Raw genomic sequence first — 7,946 nt, 5'->3', positions numbered from 1 at the left:
TTTTGAATGAAAACAGTGTTTGGATGTGATAACAAGCTGTTTTATCATGTTTGTAATGTTACACATCCATTTCCATACAAGTAGTGAGTCTTGTATTAAGGCGTTCAAAACAGCGTTTGCTGGCGCTGTAAGAGCTCTAAATAGTGTTTCTGAGCATAACTTGTGGCAAAAGTGCAACTTTTCAAGAATGAAAAGAAAACTCATATTTTGAATGAAAACAGTGTTTGGATGTGATAACAAGCTGTTTTATCATGTTTGTAATGTTACACATTCATTTCCATACAAGTAGTAAGTCTTGTATTAAGGCGTTCAAAACAGCGTTTTCTGGCGTTGTAAGAGCTCTAAACAGTGTTTCTGAGCATAACTTGTGGCAAAAGTGCAACTTTTCAAGAATGAAAAGAAAACTCATATTTTGAATGAAAACAGTGTTTGGATGTGATAACAAGCTGTTTTATCATGTTTGTAATGTTACACATGCATTTCCTAACAAGTAGTAAGGCTTGCATTAAGGCGTTCAAAACAGCGTTTTCTGGCGTTGTAAGAGCTCTAAACAGTGTTTCTGAGCATAACTTGGGGCAAAAGTGCAACTTTTCAAGAATGAAAAGAAAACTCATATTTTGAATGAAAACAGTGTTTGGATGTGATAACAAGCTGTTTTATCATGTTTGTAATGTTACACATCCATTTCCATACAAGTAGTGAGTCTTGTATTAAGGCGTTAGGGTTAGGGTTAGGGTTAGGGTTAGGGTTAGGGTTAAGGGTTAGGCGCTGTTAAGATTTTTCAAAGTCCAAGAATATACCAGCAGCATAGACACTTAGAATAAAAAAGAGGCCGTTTTAAATAAAATATACCAGTAGCATAGACACTTAGAATAAAATAGAGGCCTTTTTAAATTAAATATACCAGAGGCATAGACACTTAGAATAAAATAGAGGCCTTTTTAAATTAAATATACCAGAGGCATAGACACTTAGACTAAAATAGAGGCCGTTTTAAATAAAATATACCAGAGGCATAGACACTTAGAAAAAAATAGAGGCCTTTTTAAATTAAATATACCAGAGGCATAGACACTTAGAAAAAAATAGAGGCCTTTTTAAATTAAATATACCAGAGGCATAGACACTTAGAATAAAAAAGAGGCCTTTTTAAATTAAATATACCAGAGGCATAGACACTTAGAATAAAATAGAGGCCTTTTTAAATTAAATATACCAGAGGCATAGACACTTAGACTAAAAAAGAGGCCTTTTTAAATTAAATATACCAGAGGCATAGACACTTAGAATAAAATAGAGGCCTTTTTAAATTAAATATACCAGAGGCATAGACACTTAGACTAAAAAAGAGGCCTTTTTAAATTAAATATACCAGAGGCATAGACACTTAGACTAAAATAGAGGCCTTTTTAAATTAAATATACCAGAGGCATAGACACTTAGACTAAAATAGAGGCCTTTTTAAATTAAATATACCAGAGGCATAGACACTTAGAATAAAATAGAGGCCTTTTTAAATTAAATATACCAGAGGCATAGACACTTAGAATAAAATAGAGGCCTTTTTAAATTAAATATACCAGAGGCATAGACACTTAGACTAAAATAGAGGCCTTTTTAAATTAAATATACCAGAGGCATAGACACTTAGACTAAAATAGAGGCCTTTTTAAATTAAATATACCAGAGGCATAGACACTTAGACTAAAAAAGAGGCCTTTTTAAATTAAATATACCAGAGGCATAGACACTTAGACTAAAATAGAGGCCTTTTTAAATTAAATATACCAGAGGCATAGACACTTAGACTAAAATAGAGGCCTTTTTAAATTAAATATACCAGAGGCATAGACACTTAGAATAAAATAGAGGCCTTTTTAAATTAAATATACCAGAGGCATAGACACTTAGAATAAAATAGAGGCCTTTTTAAATTAAATATACCAGAGGCATAGACACTTAGACTAAAATAGAGGCCTTTTTAAATTAAATATACCAGAGGCATAGACACTTAGACTAAAATAGAGGCCTTTTTAAATTAAATATACCAGAGGCATAGACACTTAGAATAAAATAGAGGCCTTTTTAAATTAAATATACCAGAGGCATAGACACTTAGAATAAAATAGAGGCCTTTTTAAATTAAATATACCAGAGGCATAGACACTTAGACTAAAAAAGAGGCCTTTTTAAATTAAATATACCAGAGTTCCTTAAAAAGCCATGGCAACAGGTGAGACCAATCATTGCTGATTGCGTGGGCTGAGAACGTACCGGCATAATTGAAAAGAATCAGCAACAGGTGAGACCAATCATTGCTGATTGCGTGGGCTGAGAACGTACCGGCATAATTGAAAAGGCCATTTTAAATAAAATATACCAGTAGAAAAGACACTTTGAGTAAAAAAGGCCATTTTAAATAAAATATACCATGGCCAAATGAACTTAGAATAAAAGAGGAGAGTTTAGTTTAAATTATACCATGGTTAAATGCTGTTAGAAAAAAAGTGCACAGTTTAATCTTATTTGGAAGGCGCATTGACTCTTAAAGTCCACAAGATGTCACCGGTACTCCATCGTTTTTTTTCTGTTATACCATATGTACGTGCCACTGGGTGGCTCCTCCAGACACCTCAGCCTAGTTGAAGTGTCCGATGAAGGTGCACTCATCTGGGCATGAGGTAAAGTTATTATACCAACATCATGTGGAGGTTTTCAAGTCAGAAATTGCACAAAGTCCATAAATATACCAGAAGCATGGAGTTTTATGAGTGAATTAGTCTATGTCCCTTACTTTGTTAGACCATACACAAGATATTTTCTTCAGGAAATGCACAGAGTCCAATGCTATAACATTGCCAGGTGGTGGCTTTAAGGGAAAAAAGCATAAAAGTGTCCGAAAAACATGCTCTTTAGCTCGGGTACATCCCCAGGATCAAGAAAAATTGTCAGTTTTTTTTTCTATCTTGCTTAGAAATAGGTGTAAATTGACTCTGAAGTGTCATATCAGGCAATGCACAGAGTCCTTAAATATACCAGTAGCATGAGGTTTTTGTTGGAAATTAGTCTATTTCCCTTCCTGAGTTAGACCATATACAAGTAGTAATCTTCAGGCAATGCACAGAGTCCTTAAATTTACCAGTAGCATGAGGTTTTTGTTGGAAATTAGTCTATTTCCCTTCCTGAGTTAGACCATATACAAGTAGTAATCTTCAGGCAATGCACAGAGTCCTTAAATTTACCAGTAGCATGAGGTTTTTGTTGGAAATTAGTCTATTTCCCTTCCTGAGTTAGACCATATACAAGTAGTAATCTTCAGGCAATGCACAGAGTCCTTAAATTTACCAGTAGCATGAGGTTTTTGTTGGAAATTAGTCTATTTCCCTTCCTGAGTTAGACCATATACAAGTAGTAATCTTCAGGCAATGCACAAAGTCCATAAATATACCAGCAGCACGAAGTTTTCAAGTGGAAAATATTCTATGTCGCTTCATTTGGTATACCATAGGCGTCAGTTTTCGGCGAAAATAATTCTATGTCGATAAAAATGTTATACCATACGTATGATTTTGTGTTCAAAAATCGCACTATGTTCCAATTTTGACCAAGGGGTGGATCATCCAGAGGCCTCGATCCTCTGACAGTGCCCGCCGAATGTGCACCCAGACGGACATGCATCTCATTCCCCCTGTCTGGATGATTTTATGAATGGGTGATATGCAAACACCTACCATCAGGTATATAGGGGAGAGGGTCTTCTGAAAGCCACATATATGGTATACCATAAATGAAGACAAGGATTATGGCGCACGCTTTGCCCGACCAAAGGTCACTCCCTGGGCATTTTAGAGGATTTGAGAGGCCTCTTTATGGATCTCACAAATGATCCATGCATGGAATTTTGCACACTTTATCCGAATAAAGTGCACTTTTGGGCTTATGAGAGTAGGTTGGTATGCCTCTCTCTGGATGTGAGGAAGGATCCAGGAATAAAGGCATGTAATGCCACACAATTTATCCGACTAAATGACACTCTTGGGCTTATGAGAGAGGATGAGGGGCCTCTCTGTGGATGTCAGAAAGGCTCCATGCATGAAAGCATGTAATGTCACACACTTTATCCGATTAAAGTGTACATGTTGGGCTTATGATTAAGCATGAGGGCCCTATATGTGGATGTCAGAAAGGTTCCAGGCTTAAAGGCATGTAATGTCACACACTTTATCCGATTAAAGTGTACATGTTGGGCTTATGATTAAGCATGAGGGCCCTATATGTGGATGTCAGAAAGGTTCCAGGCTTAAAGGCATGTAATGTCACACACTTTATCCGATTAAAGTGCACATTTGGGCTTATGATTAAGCATGAGGGCCCTATGTGTGGATGTCAGAAAGGCTCCATGCATGAAAGCATGTAATGCCACACACTTTATCCGATTAAAGTGTACATGTTGGGCTTATGATTAAGCATGAGGGCCCTATATGTGGATGTCAGAAAGGCTCCATGCATGAAAGCATGTAATGCCACACACTTTATCCGATTAAAGTGTACATGTTGGGCTTATGATTAAGCATGAGGGCCCTATATGTGGATGTCAGAAAGGTTCCAGGCTTAAAGGCATGTAATGTCACACACTTTATCCGATTAAAGTGCACATTTGGGCTTATGATTAAGCATGAGGGCCCTATGTGTGGATGTCAGAAAGGCTCCATGCATGAAAGCATGTAATGCCACACACTTTATCCGATTAAAGTGTACATGTTGGGCTTATGATTAAGCATGAGGGCCCTATATGTGGATGTCAGAAAGGCTCCATGCATGAAAGCATGTAATGCCACACACTTTATCCGATTAAAGTGTACATGTTGGGCTTATGATTAAGCATGAGGGCCCTATATGTGGATGTCAGAAAGGTTCCAGGCTTAAAGGCATGTAATGTCACACACTTTATCCGATTAAAGTGCACATTTGGGCTTATGATTAAGCATGAGGGCCCTATGTGTGGATGTCAGAAAGGCTCCATGCATGAAAGCATGTAATGCCACACACTTTATCCGATTAAAGTGTACATGTTGGGCTTATGATTAAGCATGAGGGCCCTATATGTGGATGTCAGAAAGGCTCCATGCATGAAAGCATGTAATGCCACACACTTTATCCGATTAAAGTGTACATGTTGGGCTTATGATTAAGCATGAGGGCCCTATATGTGGATGTCAGAAAGGTTCCAGGCTTAAAGGCATGTAATGTCACACACTTTATCCGATTAAAGTGTACATGTTGGGCTTATGATTAAGCATGAGGGCCCTATATGTGGATGTCAGAAAGGTTCCAGGCTTAAAGGCATGTAATGTCACACACTTTATCCGATTAAAGTGTACATGTTGGGCTTATGATTAAGCATGAGGGCCCTATATGTGGATGTCAGAAAGGTTCCAGGCTTAAAGGCATGTAATGTCACACACTTTATCCGATTAAAGTGCACATTTGGGCTTATGATTAAGCATGAGGGCCCTATGTGTGGATGTCAGAAAGGCTCCATGCATGAAAGCATGTAATGCCACACACTTTATCCGATTAAAGTGTACATGTTGGGCTTATGATTAAGCATGAGGGCCCTATATGTGGATGTCAGAAAGGCTCCATGCATGAAAGCATGTAATGCCACACACTTTATCCGATTAAAGTGTACATGTTGGGCTTATGATTAAGCATGAGGGCCCTATATGTGGATGTCAGAAAGGTTCCAGGCTTAAAGGCATGTAATGTCACACACTTTATCCGATTAAAGTGCACATTTGGGCTTATGATTAAGCATGAGGGCCCTATGTGTGGATGTCAGAAAGGCTCCATGCATGAAAGCATGTAATGCCACACACTTTATCCGATTAAAGTGTACATGTTGGGCTTATGATTAAGCATGAGGGCCCTATATGTGGATGTCAGAAAGGCTCCATGCATGAAAGCATGTAATGCCACACACTTTATCCGATTAAAGTGTACATGTTGGGCTTATGATTAAGCATGAGGGCCCTATGTGTGGATGTCAGAAAGGCTCCATGCATGAAAGCATGTAATGTCACACACTTTATCCGATTAAAGTGTACATGTTGGGCTTATGAGAGTAGGTTGGTATGCCTCTCTCTGGATGTGAGGAAGGATCCAGGAATAAAGGCATGTAATGCCACACAATTTATCCGACTAAATGACACTCTTGGGCTTATGAGAGAGGATGAGGGGCCTCTCTGTGGATGTCAGAAAGGCTCCATGCATGAAAGCATGTAATGTCACACACTTTATCCGATTAAAGTGCACATTTGGGCTTATGATTAAGCATGAGGGCCCTATGTGTGGATGTCAGAAAGGCTCCATGCATGAAAGCATGTAATGTCACACACTTTATCCGATTAAAGTGTACATGTTGGGCTTATGATTAAGCATGAGGGCCCTATGTGTGGATGTCAGAAAGGCTCCATGCATGAAAGCATGTAATGTCACACACTTTATCCGATTAAAGTGTACATGTTGGGCTTATGATTAAGCATGAGGGCCCTATATGTGGATGTCAGAAAGGTTCCAGGCTTAAAGGCATGTAATGCCACACACTTTATCCGTTTAAAGTGCACGCTTCGGCTTAAGAGAGGAGTTGAGAGGCCTCTCCCTGGAAGTCACAGATGATCCAGGCCTGCAATGGCAGACACTATATCACTTTATCCGAGTAAGAGGCTCCCTCTGAGCAAAGTAGGGGGGGAGTGAGGCCCCCCCCGGAGGTCTGAAAAGATCCAGGCCTTTAAATGACACGGGCTGTGCCCGAGCAAAGTGCCCACGCTGGGCAAGGGTGGAGGCGTGATGCTCCCCCTTATGGAGGTCGTCCTACCTCCATCCTCACGTAATGTATTTCGACCTGTGCGTATCCGGAGGGTGCTATGCGCAAGCCCGGAAGATGCTGGTTTCGGCTGGCCTTACCGGATCCAATGGTATAGCACCTAGGTGCGCTCTAAGGCCGTAAACCCCCCCCATGTGTTTGAGAATGGTAGGTGTTATACCATTGCCACGAACCACTTATTGAATCAGCCATGCCCTTTCGGCAATCGAGTCTCAGAGGTGTGTCCGAGGGAAGATTTGCCTTGGCGGGCATGGCTGTCTGGCATCTCCCCGACCCTGGAGGAATGCGCTAACGGTGTAATGCAAACACCTACCAGCAGGTATATAGGGGAGCATGCTTTCTGAGCCTTATATGATTGTACCATAATAAGGATCAGAAGAAAGGCAGTGCGTTAAGGTGAACTAGCCCGACTCTAATGCACCTTGACGGCTTAAGGGGAGGGATAAGTGACCCCTGCTGATGGAGGTCAAAGACATCCGTGTCTCTCAGGCCTTCGAACCACTGCTTGCGCCCGACCGAAATGCCACTGCTGGGCATGGGTGTAAGAGTGGTGACCCCCCTTATGGAGGTCTGTCCAACCTCCAGCCTGCATGCTCCACCTCGGCCTGTGCGTATCCGGAGGGTGCTGTGCGCAAGCCCGGAAGATGCTGGTTTCGGCTGGCCTTACCGGATCCAATGGCACAGTACCTAGGTGCGCTCTAAGACCGTTATCCGAACCCAAGTCCGCCAGGGGTTTTTCAGTTATACCAGTAGCATCGACCATCACTTTGATCAGCCAGGCCTTTTCGGGGGTCGAGCGTCCGAGGTGTGTCCGAGGGAAGATTTGCCTTGGCGGGCATGGCTGGCGAGTACCTCCCCGGCCGTGGAGGAAAACGCATACGGTGCATTGCAAACACCTACCAGCAGGTATATAGGAGAGCATGTCTCTTGAGTTCATCCTAACCTTATAATGGTTATCCCATTCATAAGGCCTGGATGCAAGGCGGTGCGTGAAGGTAACATTAGCCTGACTCTAACACTTTCACCGGTTAGGGGTGGAGTGGTGACCCCCCTAACACTG

Source organism: Brachyhypopomus gauderio, unplaced genomic scaffold (genome assembly GCF_052324685.1).
Source record: "Brachyhypopomus gauderio isolate BG-103 unplaced genomic scaffold, BGAUD_0.2 sc439, whole genome shotgun sequence".
In the NCBI taxonomy this organism is placed as follows: domain Eukaryota; kingdom Metazoa; phylum Chordata; class Actinopteri; order Gymnotiformes; family Hypopomidae; genus Brachyhypopomus; species Brachyhypopomus gauderio.
Note: the sequence above shows the minus strand (reverse complement) of the source record.